This window comes from Lates calcarifer, linkage group LG21, assembly GCF_001640805.2.
Source record: "Lates calcarifer isolate ASB-BC8 linkage group LG21, TLL_Latcal_v3, whole genome shotgun sequence".
Classification (NCBI taxonomy): Eukaryota; Metazoa; Chordata; class Actinopteri; family Centropomidae; genus Lates; species Lates calcarifer.
In genome coordinates this window covers 12,082,398-12,100,433 of record NC_066853.1, presented here as the reverse complement: position 1 = coordinate 12,100,433, position 18,036 = coordinate 12,082,398, and the positions used below count along the sequence as shown (strand labels likewise).

At 36.5% G+C, this 18,036-nt stretch overlaps 3 long non-coding RNA genes across 7 annotated transcripts in view; 1 reads left to right on the top strand and 2 right to left on the bottom strand.

The window, feature by feature from the left end:
* Positions 1-14,647, top strand: part of LOC127143753 (uncharacterized) — a 21,387-nt gene extending 6,740 nt beyond the window's left edge. Inside the window, exons 1-5 of one of the 5 annotated variants that reach the window (XR_007815366.1) lie at positions 9,839-10,037; positions 11,335-11,398; positions 12,013-12,091; positions 13,554-13,615; positions 14,573-14,647. This is a non-coding gene — a long non-coding RNA (uncharacterized LOC127143753). Of the gene's footprint in view, positions 1-9,838; positions 10,038-11,334; positions 11,399-12,012; positions 12,092-13,553; positions 13,616-14,572 lie in introns of those variants that run through there. The other 4 variants (XR_007815369.1, XR_007815365.1, XR_007815368.1 and 1 more) reach the window with 4 other exon arrangements.
* Positions 277-3,402, bottom strand: LOC127143751 (uncharacterized). Its single transcript, XR_007815363.1, has 3 exons — positions 3,388-3,402; positions 1,799-1,932; positions 277-711 (listed from the first exon to the last, which is right to left on the bottom strand). It is a non-coding gene; the product is annotated as an uncharacterized LOC127143751 (long non-coding RNA).
* The window catches only part of LOC127143752 (uncharacterized), an 11,485-nt gene continuing 7,561 nt past the window's right edge, over positions 14,113-18,036 (bottom strand). The window contains exon 3 of the long non-coding RNA XR_007815364.1: positions 14,113-14,599. This is a non-coding gene — a long non-coding RNA (uncharacterized LOC127143752). The remainder of the gene's footprint in view (positions 14,600-18,036) is intronic.

The window sequence follows — 18,036 nt, the reverse complement described above, 5'->3', positions numbered from 1 at the left end:
ATCTCTGGCAGTGTCTCCAGTGGGTACATACCATCCAGTCTCTACCAGGCCATTGGAGAGTCTCCGGGCAGCTGTCCTCCATCCCCCTGTGGGAAATGTTTCATTGCAAGATTTTAGTCTGCTTATAATGTGGTTGAGCACCTGTGACTTGGAGATGCCACAGTGACCAAGCTTCACACAAGAAACCATCGGCATGTATGTACTTGCCAAATCCCCCTCCTGGAAGTTCCTGTTTTTATCCAGAAAATGAGATGGCCATTCTCAACACCTCTGAGAGGCCAAAGAAGGAAGCGACTGGCTTCCTCTGGATCTATGCTTGGTAGTACCAGGGGCACAGCGAACTGGCATTGCATCATGCGCACAGCCATCTCCTGCTGAAGGAAGGTGTTGGCAGACATAAAGACCGCTGTAACTAGATCAAGGGGTTGATGGCATACTGGCTTTCTTCACCAAAACCATTGATCATCTCCTCAGGTGATTTGTTCACAGCATCACTTGGAGATTTGCAGCAAGTACTTCGAGCATTGGGGCTTAGTAGCCAAAGGCGTTGGAGGAAAGCATTTGGCAGATCTTTGAGCTCTAGAGGAGTTTGGTTCTCCAGAGTCCAAGTGCTGATGTCCAACATAGATGCTGGGTCTAGTGGTGCAGTCCTGAAGGCCTCCAGGCCCAGCTTATGTAGAACCTCTGTCTGGGCATTGTCTTTTGGAGGTTCTGGTTTAAAAACAAGACAATCAGCTATGGATTAGCTATATTTTTCAATCTTGTGTGTTGATATAGATTTATCCTGAAAAATTAAATATAAATATAAATATTCAAAAATTTCTACTGAGTACTTATCGATTGTTTGCACTTTAGGTAGTTTTCAGCTGTTCAGACGTATTTTAAGAATAAAGAGGCATTACTTTTAAATAACAAGAAGAAAATGTGTTAATACTTAATGCAAACATGCAAACAAAACAGCAGTGTTTCCCTGGCACAGACCATCCTGTGGTGCCATTACCATCATAATTTACACTTGCTGTTGCCAACCCAACTATAATTAATGAGTAAACACATTAAAACATTTAGTAACACTGCTTTTATCCAAGTACATCCCTCCTGGCCTGCAGGTTTTAACTAATTTTGTTTCATGTTTTGCTTAATTTCTACCATCCTTAATGGTATGAATAGACCTCCCAAGATATGTGACACATTATCAAATGATTTGGTGGTTGTTGTGCACACATTTAGCAGTATTAGCCAAACCATTCAGGCTGGTAGAATGTAAACTTATATTTGGATTATTTGAAGCTTATGGTAAACACAGACACACTTTAATTTGTATTACAGTCTGTGTTGACTTGGGTTGCTTCAGCAGCAGTATCTCTGCAAAGTGCCACTGATTTGTCTGAGGAACTTCTCACTTAATAATCAAAGCAGGGTAAAACTGATACATTAAGATACTGAGGCTAAATATTCTGCTCTTTAAAGTGAAGTCAGATTTCTCAAATAATTATAGCTGGGTTTATTAAGGGTGTTTGAATTCACTATTAACACAGCTTAAGAATAAAATAATTGTATGTTTGCCATTTAGGTAGGTGTTTTTATCGGTTAATCTTATCTGTTAATCTTTTAAACAGTTTCATGATTGATAGACATTAAGACATCTACAGTTTCTTTACAAACAGCAGTCCCTTGTTCATTTTCAAAATATCAATATAATATCTACAGCATTTTCAGACAAGTTGAAACATTTCTTCCCAAATGAAATAGATTTCTATGATGCCACAACAAAATAAAACAAAAATAAGAAACATACTTTTTTTCTTGCTGCTCAGCCTCTTAGGAAGCTTAACTGACATGATGAATCCAGTGTCCCTTGTCTCAGTATTAAATGAGTTTTTCTTCTCTGGTCAGCCACATCACTTGTAGTATAGAGTATTGACTGGAGCCCTGTGATTAAAATTTGTTATTATACATTACCAGCACATGAAAAGTAGCACAACACTTTCAAGAGTACCTACAAGTTTTTTGGCCCTAAAACCACTAATACCACATGTTGAAAATATGCTGTCGTCTGCTATCTCAGGGGACTGTTCATTGTGGAAAGTACAGAGAAGGCTGTACTTTTTTTTTTTTCTCTGAAATGCTTAACTGAAGCAAGACTCTTCTCCCTGTTTCATTTTGCTTTTCACAACAAGAAAACTTCACCCATAACAGCCTGAACATAATATGCTGATATAATGGCTTCTCCTCAGTTCAGGAGACTGTCAGAAAGATAAAGCATCACACTGATAGTTCAGCAATAAAGTGACTGTCCTTTAGTTTTACCACTTCACAGCTCAAAGCTCACAGATTTTTAGATTTGTTCTGAGTTTGGCTTCTTTCCAGTTGTGCGCAAGGCCCATACCTCATTGCTTAAAAGCTGGAATGTTACTAATATGTGGTTAGAAGTAGTTAGAAATAAGGATGGTGAAAGTGAGGAGGAAGCTAATGTCATTTAGTAGAGTAGTACAAAACACACGTCTAGTATGATTGTTTATTTACTTAATTTTGCTAAGCCTTCACTTTAAGAGTAGCAATACTGCAATATGTAAAAATACTCAAGGTATAGATAAACTAAAGGTACAGAAATAGTATCTGTAAAATGTAAGTTAAAGTATCTAAAGTCAAGAAGTGATTGTTCAGTAAAAATTCCCTTAGATTGTTGTATTATTATATATGATGATATTAGACTGTTAATACTGATGCAACAAAGTGTAATTAGCATTTTACTTTTGTAGTGGGTCATGGTGGAGCTAGTTTTAACTACTTTATGTACACTTATGTAGTCTAGCTCTGATAGCTCTGAGTGGGTGTGAGATGATTAATGGGAAACAAGAAGTAGCTCTAATAAACATAACTATATTCATCTTTTGGGCTTCACTGCAAAATTTTAACTTTCTGGAAAATGATACCCAAGTAATAAAATGTTAGATGATAAGGATATTAATAATAAGGTAAATGTAATAGATTAACACTAGGTGGGCAGCAATAAATAGCCAGAGTAATAGTTGATAGATTAGTTAGTTAAGTAATTAAGTAATCACTGATTATCAGTTTTGTGAGTTCATCAGGAAGTAATTATTACATGCTTGTTCAGTCTAGCAAGGTTATTCTGAGTTAGGAACTTGTTAGCTGTTTTGTTACTGTATCTTTTGCTTTTTGCTTCCCTGAATCTGCCATCTTCAACCCTGCTCAAATATACAGTAGTGTTAGTAGTAGTAGTAGTCTCCTCATAAAATAAGCATGCTGTTTCATGTATAATCTCTCAAATAAGACACACATTAATGCCAATATTTCATCATCCTTGTGATAGTGCCCATGTTCCTTTTGAATATTTTCTCTCTAAAATCATAATGTTCTTACCGATTTCTCCTCATACAGTTGCTGGGTAAAAGAAAACAAGTATCCTTCACATGTTATCTGTAACCAGGCGGCTTTGTCTCTCTGTCTTTTATATCTGTCTGTCATGTGGTAAGACACATTCCTGTACTTTTATCTGATCCCACAAGCACAAAACGAACATTATCAGCACACACCAGGAAACATGTAGGCAAGAGACAAATAACATTGGTGATTATGTAAAAATTCTTTAGATGACAGACTTGATACTCAGACATGATAACAGCAGGCAGTGCCAGCTACTCACAGTGCAATGTTACTGGTGAAATGCATTCAAAAGCATTAACATTGGTCCACAAGGGTCAGAGCAGAGGCTCCAGACAATGACGCACACAAACCCATAGTCATATGTGATCTCCCAGATACAGGTTTATCTAAATACTGAGCTAGATGGTTGATTCATGATTCATAGAAAGCCTGTTCCTGCGATAACGTGGAGTTCTTTTTCCTAGACACTTGTGTGACGTTTTACTCTGGCCTTCCTAACTAAGATGTCCTACTTCATTACTTTAGAGCAGGTTCAGATGGATCTCCGGATAGAGAGCCACCCAAATGAGATAGAAGAATTCAAGTAAATGAGAGCACTTGATACTAGATGCAACATCCTGTGCTTCATCCTGTACTATTTCCATTTTATTAAAAGGCTTGCTTTGAAACCAGCTGTTAAACACAAACACATAAATCATGTGCATACAGTGATTACAAATGCAGAGGACTTTCTCGATTTACCTAAACATATAGGATGAATGTTTGTATTCTCAGTTAAGAAAGACTAACTTGAAATGTTGGTTTTTAAATTTGTAAATGCAGGTGGAAGCAAACCTGATGCAATCCCTCCCTCACCGTTCTCCCCTCCTTTTATGGATCAACATTTTCCCCACATTAGTGGGGAAAGGCCTACCAGACTTACAGCCAGCATTGTTCATAACTACAAGATGGCAGAGGAGATTAGTAGTTTGTCTTGTTAATAATGACTATAGTTTAATGCATTTATTTAATCAGACATATACTCTTTACATCTAAAAAGACCATCTTGTTCTTTTAATTTATCTGCTTTACACTTATCTAATTGTATATGTTGGTACTTTTGAATAAGGGAAGATTTATTTTAAAAAATGTAACTAACAGCTGGATTCATTGTTAAGAAATTACTTGCTAAAGCTTAAAACCATTAATTCTTAGCACTAGTAAATTATTATCAACATCCTAAACTTGATAAGTTACAACTTATAACACTTCATAAAGGGTGCCCCAATAGAAAGTACTGCTGTTATGTTAAATGTCAGCCTGTGTGAAACCTTCTCATTGATTCATATAGGCTTGCACAATCAACATGCAAGACATTTGCACTATATGGAGGATAAAATTATATGCAAAGTAAATTATAAATAAGGTGTATTCTATTTTTTTTTTAATCCTACATGTGTGAATAAAACCTGATCTGCCCAGGCTGCTGGAGAAGTGGAAGCACACCTGAGGGATAAATGTTGTGCCGTGGAAAAGATTACTGTGTCTCTATTTCTGTCCTGCAAAGCTCTTTAGCAGTCTTACCCTCGTGTGTCAGAGACTGTGAGAGTGAAGTGTCTGTGTGCGCGTGTGTGCACAATTGTGTAAGTGTGTGCTTGTGTGTACATGAGAGACCTATGTGAGTCGACATACTCGACACTGTGTGTTCAGTTGTCCTTCCCCTGAGCAACACTTCATTGCATTCCTGATTGCTGTTCCTCTGTGGACTAACCTTTCCTTCAGCAGTACTGAAGAAAGCAATTGAAAACCGGGGAGAACATTAAGGATTGATAGAGACACTAAAGAAACAGTGGTCAAGATGTTGATCACCATGCTAACAGCCATGTACATGATGGTCAGAGTCGTAGAAACGGTAAGATGATTATAAGGATAGATGAAACTAAAATAAGAGGTATATTTATTATTTTGGGAAATTAAATTTAACAGTTATTTAGTGTGTTATTCTTTGCATTGCAGCCTTTATATTTGTTATAAAGAATTCTTAATATTGAAATAAATACACTGGTGGGTGAAGTGCTCCATGTTTTTGCTGTAACCTTGACATTGCAGTTTCCTTGTCAGTGTCAGATACAAATCAACTTTACATGGACAGCATCTAAATGTCCATATAAATGTGATCAGGATGATGTTAAAGTAGGTTGTCAGAGTCAAATAATGAAGCAGGCTTATATTGACAACATCCAAGTATAACTGTAAACTAAACTTTTAATCTGCAGCATTCCTTTCTCTTATTCCTCTCTGCTTATTATGTGACATCTGATGCTTACCTCTCTAAAAAACTGTTTACCGGTTCAGCAGTGAAATGTCATGTGTCACCCAAAACTTCTCAGGCCGAACTGTCCTGAAAATGTAATTTTAAAAAATGTCTGTTTACATCCATTTGATAAGGGAACCTGACATGAGGGAGAGAGGTATTCAAAGAGAAGGAAGACCTCACACCTACAGTGATGAGGTTGCTTATGTTTCACCATCCAACACACACACATTCTACTTTTCTCTTACAGATAGGGGTACGGTTTGCACGGCAACAGGACCCTCTACCTTACATGGTGTCCCAGCCTTTGCCTTGGCAGGTTCACTCGGTGTCGCACAGTCGGAGGAGCAGCAAAGCAGATGAGGTTAGTTATAACGAGATCTGTACCTCAGTATAATTGCGGTCACACATGTTGTCATGGTGACGCCCCAAAGCAATCGATTCCTTACAGCTAATACAACGCACATTCATTCTGTGACTCAATCGCTGTAGCCACTTCCTCTCTTCATGGCTCCACTAGGGTCTTCTCTTTTTTGTTTTTTTTTTTGTCTTCGGATTTCCCCTGCTAGTACAGTTGGAATTTTTACTCATAAATTAGCATTTCTAATCTTCTTTTATCTAGCGGTCAGTGAAGGCACATGGAAAGTTCAGCAGTCAAGCCTGACTCAGCATGTGGGCATATGTGTAAGCTGGTCACATGTTCTACACTTACTTATGGTGTCTCAGAGGAGGACTGCAAAGGTAAAGCAGAGGAATATGACTTTTGGTGCCTCTGAACTCAAACAGCACCAGTCAAATAATACAATATAAGAAAATAAAGTCAAGGTTTGCTCCAGACTCAAACAATGACCTTTTGGCCCTCACTGAATCAATATCAGCGAATCGATAAATCCTTGTCCAGAGATCAACTTCATAGTTATTCTATTCCTCAGCCTTTCACTATGGATTCCTGAATAAAGAGACACATTTCAGTCCAGTCCAAAGTGCACACCTCTGATGTGCTACACATAAAAACTGTAGTTCACCTGTCTTATGAATTTTTTGTACCTTTTCAATGGATTGAGATAACTGGTTTTAACGTTTATAAAGATGAAGCTGGCAAATAAACAGACAAAAAGAGACAAAAAGCTAAAAAGAGTGTACATTAACCTTGGTGGTTAACTGAGGCTACAGGTACTGAGATATGAAGGTGACAGAGCAGCTAACAAAGAAGCGAAGCATGTAAATAGGAAGAATACAAAACAGATAAAGATGCAAAGGTTAAGAAAGATGTTTTGTATCTTAGACTAGCCACTGACCACAGTTTAAAATCACCCCAACTCCTCCAGTAAAAGGAGAAAGTAGACCTCATTGATGAGGTTATGGAGCTTGTGCGTGGGACTGAACGCGGGCGCACAGCCAAACTGACGCATAAACAGGCTAAGCTTGTTCAGTCCTCAGCCTGTGGTTTCCCTGCCTCTGCTCTGCTTGAGCTGTAATCCCAATCAAGGGGATTTGTGTTTGAGGTCATTATTCTAACCGTAGATAGAAAGGACACACACTGGTGCCGTCACAAATGTACAGTACATTACACACATTCCTTGAGCATGGCACATTTTGTACAGTTGAGTAGAAGAATTCAACAAAAGTGCCTGTGTGGTTATCTTTTTGCATGTGTGTAATTTTTGTTAGTGGTATGTGAACACTATGTCTGCTAAGTTCCAGATAAGATTGTAGCACTGATAATCATCAGACCTCACTGGTATCTGATGCTTGTGCAGTCTTCACTACTGATTTTACACTTTTTTTTTTCTCCCCTGTGCGTCAGTGTGTGTATCAGTTTGAATGCATCTTTTAACACAGTTATTCTGCTTCATTTACAGTTTGATGGCTATAGGAGGAACAGCATAGGCGTGTATAGAAAGAGTAAGTAATACTGCCAATTAACTTAAATGCTGGCTATTTTTCTGCCATAATAGTTGTCATCTTAAAGTTACCACTAGGGTTTGATTCAAATAAAGTGTCAAATCCTATTGACTCAAACTTTAATCAGAAAAATAGCCCGCCTTAATCAAGGCTAATATGTAAATCATGTGTTTGAACTCAATCATTGCTACAGACTATGTCTCCATGGCAATTGCCTCTGCCTCTTTGGCTATCCCCTGTGTCCTGTCGTGCTCAGACTCCAATGCCAGCAATGGGACGTGCACCACTCCCAGTGTTCCTCCGCTCAGCCCAGTCGAAGTTGAGAAGGCCGCTGCTACCATCCAGACCCATTTCAGGAAGTTCCAACAGAAGAAACACAAGAACGGCAAGTAGATGGACAAAGAGGGACGGAGGTGCAGGTCCAGTAAGCCTGAGAGACAACAAGATGCAGGTGGGACGTATGTTGATTCACCAAAGGACAGATGAACTCTGTGATGACATACATAAATGCATATGTATGCACATATGCAAATGTAAATACATTCAAACACTTAGTTAAGCTCCTGGATTAGTGACACAGTATAAACAGTGACATACAGTAATACCCTACATCTACAGCTGCTTGTAATACCTGATTTTAAATTCTATGTGAAAAATATGTATAAATATACTCTATACATCTGAATGAATGTCCGTTTTGATGTGCTGTGAGGATGGAGGGACTGAGTGTGTGAGCGACTGTGAGTATGCTATGATTTATATATGGCCGTTGTTTTTGAGTATATAAATATGGAAAAATAATAATGAAATAATTTGTAAACATTGTGAATCCTTTAAAAACAAACATGTAAAAATTTTACAAACCTATTTCAATAAACTCCTCTGTCGGCCTGTATTGTGTTTCATTGTAGCATGTTGCCCTCTAGTGTTTTGATCAGGTTAGGAGTCTGCAGTGGCCCTGAATGTCAAACCACAACAACATTTCACAAAACACAAATATATTTCTGGTCAGATAAAAGGTGGGACAGCACCCGACAGAACCTTCATCAATAGGTGCATTCGAGATCGGCTTCAGCTGTCTTTGCCTGACTTGATGATCAACGTGAACTGCTGGTGACTGCAGGGGTTGAGTAAAAGAAAACTACAGGCACTTCTTGCCCCTCCCCTCCACGACAAAATTGACAGTTGAAACTGAAAACTAGTGACAGAAAAATATTTAAAATGTTCAGTGTATCATCTAGCTTTTTTGGGATTGTTTCTACCTCAGGGTTTGGGACCCCATTTCTGTGAGGGGGTGTGACAGTCCTCCTGCCTGAGTGGGGCCTGCTGTGTGTGTGTGTGTGTGTGTGTGTGTGTGTGTGCGCGCGTGCGCGCGTGTCAGGGCTGGTTCTAGGCAGGCATATATGAAGGGGCAATCAGAAATGTGAAGGAAGCATCATTGGTACACATCATGCTACAGCAGTAATTTTCTGGGGGAGTATTTTTGCCAATGACAGTACTGAGCTTCTGCTGGAATAGCTCTTTAAAATTAAAACTGAATAAATGACTCGAAGCCGAGCCTTCATTTTCACACAGTATATTTTGATTTTGTGGTTTAGCTTATTTTTTAAATAATATATTAGCCTTGTAAGGATTCACTGATATGACACTGGTCGCGGTGATGAAGCGGGACCTGCAGTACCTCCACCTGAAGTTCCCGGGGATGCTGATCATCTTTTCCTCCGTTGCTCACAGGCGCCAGTGAGAGACCGTTAAATAAATAGAGTAAAAGTATATTTGAGACCCTTAAACCCAATAAAGCTGTTGTAACTAACTACAGTATCCATATATGTTACAAGAGCATGCTCATTAGCTTGGCTATTACAAATAACATGTGGCACACTGTCAGAAAACAGTCACAAATAAAGGAGTTGAACCTTCAGATTTTGTGCACTGATGATGCGTCTGGCGCATGGCTGTACGCCAGATCTCAGACCTCTATTTGTCTTTACGATGGATGTATTTTAAGACCAATCAGAGACGGTTGCTAGGCGGACCAGATTCGTCCGGCCAATCAGTGTTTTTCTGCCAATGTTAGATGACGTATGTCGTCATTGTCTCCGGCGTGGCTCGTCATTGGCTATGAGCTTCTGGGAGGAGCGTAGAGAGGCGGAGAAATGAAGCCTGAAAACAGATTTAAACCAAGTCTAAAGCATTGCCTCTGTTTGTCAGTACTGCGAGAAAACGTAGGTACCGAAGAGGTCAGGAACCTAAAACAAACTCTGGAGCTGCTTTTTGTCGTTAATGAAGAAGTCTGGATGCTAAAATAAACTCTGGAGCTGCTTTTTTGTCGTTAATGAAGAAGTCTGGATGCTAAAATAAACTCTGGAGCTGCTTTTTTGTCCAACACGTGCTGAGAGTGGACGCTGAACACACCTACGGTGCGAAGGTAAGGCAGTTAGCGGCTAGCGTTAGCATTAGTGTTATAATAATCTGTCTTTTATATCGCATGGGTAAGAGTATGTTTGTTTGTATTTCTGTGCTTGAGGCGTCCCTGACATGAGTTGTGAACCCCCAACGCGGATGGATTATAGCAGAGCATTTCTAATTGTTTTCACCTTACTGACATTTTGCGTCTTTTTGTTATTTTGTGTTGCATTGTGGTCATTTTAACTCCGTTTATGGTGGTTTAGCATGTCCTTGTCACCAGTTTGTGGCTATTTGTGGTCATTTTATATCATCATGCGTCCTCTACCTGGCGGTTTTACACCCGGGTGTTAGCATTAGCGTTAGTGGCGAGCGCTAGCATTGAGTGTTAGCATTAGCCTTATCTTTTATGATGCATTTGAGGCTTTTCCCTTTGGCGTCGTTTTTCTTTGCGTGGGCTAAAGTGTGTTTGTGATTCTGTGACTAAAGCGTTCCTGACACGAGTTGTGGAGGGTGGTAACTGTTAAGTAGTCAGTTTGTCTGTTTAAAACTTTGCTTGCATCTCTTTACCATAACTCTGCAGACATTTTACTGCTTCTCTGTGATGATGTGCTCCAGCTTGGTCAATTTAAGTCAGTTTATGGTGGATTATCATGTCGATGTGATCATTTTGTCTATTTGTGGTAGTATTGCATTGTCTCTAGCTGGCTGTTTTACACCAACTGGTAGCTTTACATGCTATTGTGTCTTTATAGTTTTGTTTCTTTTCCAGGTCATTTAACGTTCCTTTGTGGTCATTTTGTGTTTCAGTGTGGCAGCATCTCGTTGTGATCATTTTGCTTTTGCATTTTTGATCGTTTTTTGAGTCTGTCGTTTTATATGTCTTTGTAGCTTTATGGTAGTAATCTGCCCATAACCATCCATTGATCCCTTGTTATTACAAATTTGGTTGTGGTGACTTGAGACTTTGAGCTCAGTTTGTGTTAAATACAAGCTTGAAAACTAGATTTTTGTGCTCCTCCTCAAGTTTTAAGCCTCTAAACCTAAAGTTTTTAGAGTAGATCACAATGTATGAGCTGAGATTACTGTTAGAAATTATTATAAAACTATTTTAAAAATTGCTTTTCTCTCTGAGATGCTAAAGTCATAGTCTATTAACATAATTAATTTATTCACCTCAAAACTCAATGTGTCATTGTCAAGGTTCTAGTGTTTAGTTTTCAGTGCTGTATTCTTCTACACTGTTCAAGTTTTGGAGGTGAACTATTCTTTATTAATGAGGTTATTTGTTTTTCAAATGTTTTACTTGTGTTTTCCAGGTTTACTTGCTCAGCTGCTGCAGCCTGGACAGAAACACCACTTCTCCCCTCACAATCCAAACAGGTATGTGTCCTAAAGATTTACCCAGTCTGAAGAAAAATGTTGATGAGCTGAATTATTAATGTTAACAACAGTGTTACTGTTTAAATTATTTCACGAGTTGAGTATTGAATGTAATAAAAACTGATTAATGTCTATAAATTGTCAGAAAATAGTAGTAGTTATAATAATAAAAAAAAAAAACTGAAAATAATTGTCAGTTAATTTTCTGCCTGTGGACTGAAGTATAATTAAAAATACACAAGTTTAAACCCTGCTTTCAAAAATGTACTAAATGAAATTTTTATTATGCATTTCATAGGAATATACATTATTCCTCCAGTGATTAGTTGACAGACGATTAATATAGAAATTTAAGATTTAAGATTTTAGTTACATTTTCCTAAATATTTATTGTTTTTGTCCCTAAAGATGTGATGCTTTTTCTTGTCATATGTGACAATACACAGCCCATTTTCTGAGACACTCCTCTAATGTTTGGAAAATATTCTGCAGCTGTAATGTTGAATTTCTCTTTATTCTTTCTTTTATCTGTGTTTTGGGGTTAAACTGATGATGAGGAATAGGTAGTAGTGTATTGATCATTTTCCTTTGTATATTTCTCTTATTTCCTCCAGGTGTCACCACTTTGTCCACGATCGCAGAGAGTCTTCGTACAGTGAAGTAGTTCTTTGAAACCAGGACTGAGGCCTCCAGGTAATTCAACAGGTTTACATCAACTGTCAAACACTAGAGCACTGACATTAAGTTATAGATGTTCCGTGATTGATCTGAAGTCTGGATGGTTTGATTTGTGATTTAAGTTTATTTACATAGTTTGTGAACGTATAGCTCAAAGAAAATTAAGACTTTAAACATCAGCTCTCGCTCTTCGTCTCTCTCTCTCTCCATCTCTCTCTTCCTTTCTCTCCCTCCCTTTCCTTTGCTCCTTCTCCCTCTCTCTCTGTCTCGCAGTCTCTCTCACTCTCTCCTGGCTCGTTCTCTTTGTGTTCCCTCTCTCTCTTCTCTCCTCTCTCGATTTCGATTTTTTATTTAGTTGGCTTTATTGGCATGACGTTTTTCTCTCTCTCCTTCTTTCTGTCTCTCACTCTCCCTCGCTCTCTTAAGCCTGCTACACACTGAAAGATTGTTAAAATCTTACACCGATGAAGAAAATGCGAGAGACCACACACACGACGACAATTTCAGATTTCAGAGATTTGTTCTTATAGTGTGTGATGTGCAACGTGAAGACCAACACTGCACACCACACACTAACAGATTCACCACCAACAATCAGAGTCTGGACTTTCAGAACTCCAAATCTCACAACTGCTCACTGCCTGATTGGTTATTGTTCTGTTCCATGTGACATTCCACAGAGTGCGTGCTTAGCTTTCCTCTGTGCCCCCCAAACATCAACAGGATTTCTGATCGCAAATATTGAACAAGTTTAATATTTACAGAGTCAGCTCCAATCGTCTTTGGAGCAGATATTCAATTCAGTTTTATTTATATAGCACCGAATAACAACAGAAGTTATCTCAAGGCACTTTTCATATAGAGCAAGTCTAGACCATACTCTTCACACACCTCACACCACAGGAAAATCTGGCAAGATAATCTTTAGAACCAACCAATAATTGGGCCTTTACTTACTTTGATCGAGAGGGGGGATTTGGGCCAATAGTTGGCCTGATTATCTTTTGGTGTGTACCCCACTTTACTATTTCTCTCTAACTGTCTGTCTCTTTCTCCCTCTGTCTTTCTCATTAGTACAGTAAATCATGAATATGTGAACAACGTATTCATTTCAGTGTCACACTAGAAACACTGTCATTTTGCTTCATTTTGGTTTCTATCAGTCAAATTTAGTTTAACTGACTTTGGAGGAAAAAAACATTGACTTCCACTGCTGTTGTGAATATCTGGAGCTGATGGAGTCAGTACTCCAGTTCAGAGCAGCTTCTCCTGTCTTTGTGTATAATGCAGATTTAACCCTTGGACTAGTTCTGATTAGTCCAGAACCAGTTAGTCCACACACTGGTTTCTTTGTAGTCTTTTACTTCTCTATCTTTTAACAGTCTGAAGTTTGATACTCAGAAACTCTCTGTGCCTTTATTTTGATGTGTTAAAAGTCACATATTTATATTAAAGTTTGTTGTGTTTTTCTCCACAGGATTCAAACTCCAACCATTAAATCACAGAGAGAAGAGACAGACCTGAAGACATTTTCAGAAGGTCAGTGTTAGTTTATTCTTTTCAGTCTGACTCTGTCATTATCGCAGCTGCAGTTTGGCACTTTAAAACCTCCTGTCTGGAATAGCAACAAATTAAAGCTGCAAAAAATAAGTCTAACAAAATATATATTTATATAAAACAGAAAATATAAAACTTTAATTTAGAATAGAACAGAAACCCTTTTAATACAGAGGTTTTAATTAAATAAATTAAAAGCTATTAAATATTAGGTATGAAACCTTCAAAATTATTATAAATAAAATTATATATAATTTTAATGTAAAACCTTTAACTTTAACAATATGTGTAAAATAAATATAAAACATTTAGAAAACCTTATAAAAAGGTTTAATAAATAAGGTTAAAACCTTTAAATATTCAACCTTTAAAAATACATTTAAGAATTAAGCATGAAACCTGTAAAAAATGTCACACAATAAGTATCAAACCCATAAAAAGTTTAGTACAATAAGTCTAAAAAAGTATAAAGTCTGAAATATGTCTGAATAACGAGCATAAAAAATATATATGACATTTGTCTCGAAATAAAATGCAGTAAAATGATTTGTATAGCATCAGTTTCAAATCAGAGAAATGCAACTCAAAAGTTTGAAAAGAAACTTTTGTGGATTTTATTCTGGACATTTAACAAATCACAGCAAAGATAATGACATTTGACCACAAGGAAACACTTGTTAGAGGTGGTTAGGTTTAATGTAGTTATGAGCACATTTTCCTGCTTGTGATACAATTATTAATTAAATAGTTGTATCATAAGTAGTCTCATAAAGACACATTAGTCTTTGGAAAATTTGCCCATGACTACATTATAAATGGTACAGAAACAAGGTGTTTGCACTTGAACAACAGGAAACTAACACTGTTAACAGCAGTTAGATGATGGACGTGGACTATTAACAGCTTTGTAACACTTTTGTTTTCTTTCATCTACTTCAGGTCTTCAGCTGCTGTCGCCTTCTCCTCCTGCAGAGACAAGAACACGTGTTAATCACAGAAACTGATGAGTAAATTAAAAATACATATATTATATATTTTTTTCTTTCCTTTCCTAAACCAACCTTATTCATTGTTGATACCTAATTATGGTGATTTGAACTAAACTCATTCAGTATCACATATTTTAGTGTGTTATTCTTCTTATTACAGTCACAGAAATGACTAGAAATAGTTCTGATACTCTGCTACATAGTTATCTCTCAAATTTCATCATTTCAATAAACATGAACCATGTAATGAATACAGGAAAACAATTTAATGTACTGTTACTAAAATGGGTTATTTAATAAGTTACTTCAATAAACTACTTTGTTATTTTTCACAACATACTGTTGTATTATTTTTAGCAACATAATATTCTATGGCATCTTTTAATGATATTTTAATATCAGTACTCAAATCCAAACTATTAATGTGTACATAGTCCTGTTTAGAATTTTTATGTTGTTTTATACCATGCCTTTGTATGTTTTTGTTGTTGCAACACAGAATTTCCCTGCTGTGGGACTAATAAAGGACTATCTTCTTCTGAACACTGAATATTTTGCCAGTCTGTTTAATATTGTATGAAAATGAATATTTTTAACCAGGCCAACTGTAGACAGAGGTTGGGGTTAGGGTTACGGCTTTTAGCCCCTACTAGCCAGAGGTTTAGGTACAGCTTTTAGCCTTACTACACCATTTGATTTTTCTCACATTTTTTGATGGTTTTTGATGCCTTACTATACTTTGACAATTTTGGACCATTTCTGATGCCATGCTAGAGTATGACATTTTTTGACGGCATACTATACTATGACATTTTTTTATGCCTTATTATACTATGACATTTTTTGATGGTTTTTGATGCCTTACTATACTTTGACAATTTTGGACCATTTCTGATGCCATACTATACTATGTCATTTTTTTTATGCCTTATTATACTATGACATTTTTGAACCATTTCCGACGCCATGCTAGAGTATGACATTTTTTGACGGCATACTATACTATGACATTTTTCTCACATTTTTTGATGCCATACTATACTATGACATTTTTTGATGGTTTTTGATGCCTTACTATACTTTGACAATTTTGGACCATTTCTGATGCCATACTATACTATGTCATTTTTTTTATGCCATACTATGACATTTTTCTCACATTTTTGGTTTTTGATGCCTTACTATACTTTGACAATTTTGGACCATTTCTGATGCCATACTATACTATGTCATTTTTTTATGCCTTATTATACTATGACATTTTTGAACCATTTCCGACGCCATGCTAGAGTATGACATTTTTGATGTATGACATTTTTTGATGGTTTTTGATGCCTTACTATACTTTGACAATTTTGGACCATTTCTGATGCCATACTATACTATGTCATTTTTTTTATGCCTTATTATACTATGACATTTTTGAACCATTTCCGACGCCATGCTAGAGTATGACATTTTTTGACGGCATACTATACTATGACATTTTTCTCACATTTTTTGATGCCATACTATACTATGACATTTTTTGATGGTTTTTGATGCCTTACTATACTTTGACAATTTTGGACCATTTCTGATGCCATACTATACTATGTCATTTTTTTATGCCTTATTATACTATGACATTTTTGAACCATTTCCGACGCCATGCTAGAGTATGACATTTTTTGACGGCATACTATACTATGACATTTTTCTCACATTTTTGATGCCATACTATACTATGACATTTTTTGATGGTTTTTGATGCCTTACTTTGACAATTTTGGACCATTTCTGATGCCATACTATACTATGTCATTTTTTTATGCCTTATTATACTATGACATTTTTGAACCATTTCCGACGCCATGCTAGAGTATGACATTTTTTGACGGCATACTATACTATGACATTTTTCTCACATTTTTTGATGCCATACTATACTATGACATTTTTTGATGGTTTTTGATGGCTTACTATACTTTGACAATTTTGGACCATTTCTGATGCCATACTATACTATGTCATTTTTTTATGCCTTATTATACTATGACATTTTTGAACCATTTCCGACGCCATGCTAGAGTATGACATTTTTTGACGGCATACTATACTATGACATTTTTCTCACATTTTTTGATGCCATAGTATACTAAGTCATTTTTTTTATGCCTTATTATACTATGACATTTTTCTCACATTTTTTGATGCCATACTATACTATGACATTTTTTGATGGTTTTTGATGCCTTACTATACTTTGACAATTTTGGACCGTTTCTGATGCCATACAATACTATGTCATTTTTTTATGCCTTATTATACTATGACATTTTTGAACCATTTCCGACGCCATGCTACGAGTATGACATTTTTTGACGGCATACTATACTATGACATTTTTCTCACATTTTTTGATGCCATACTATACTATGACATTTTTTTGATGGTTTTTGATGCCTTACTATACTTTGACAATTTTGGACCATTTCTGATGCCATACTATACTATGTCATTTTTTTATGCCTTATTATACTATGACATTTTTGAACCATTTCCGACGCCATGCTAGAGTATGACATTTTTTGACGGCATACTATACTATGACATTTTTCTCACATTTTTTGATGCATACTATACTATGACATTTTTTGATGGTTTTTGATGCCTTACTATACTTTGACAATTTTGGACCATTTCTGATGCCATACTATACTATGTCATTTTTTTTATGCCTTATTATACTATGACATTTTTGAACCATTTCCGACGCCATGCTAGAGTATGACATTTTTTGACGGCATACTATACTATGACATTTTTCTCATCATTTTTTGATGCCATACTATACTATGACATTTTTTGATGGTTTTTGATGCCTTACTATACTTTGACAATTTTGGACCATTTCTGATGCCATACTATACTATGTCATTTTTTTATGCCTTATTATACTATGACATTTTTGAACCATTTCCGACGCCATGCTAGAGTATGACATTTTTTGATGGCATACTATACTATGACATTTTTCTCACATTTTTTGATGCCATACTATACTATGACATTTTTTGATGGTTTTTGATGCCTTACTATACTTTGACAATTTTGGACCATTTCTGATGCCATACTATACTATGTCATTTTTTTTATGCCTTATTATACTATGACATTTTTGAACCATTTCCGACGCCATGCTAGAGTATGACATTTTTTGACGGCATACTATACTATGACATTTTTTCTCACTATTTTTTGATGCCATACTATACTATGACATTTTTTTGATGGTTTTTGATGCCTTACTATACTTTGACAATTTTGGACCATTTCTGATGCCATACTATACTATGTCATTTTTTTATGCCTTATTATACTATGACATTTTTGAACCATTTCCGACGCCATGCTAGAGTATGACATTTTTGA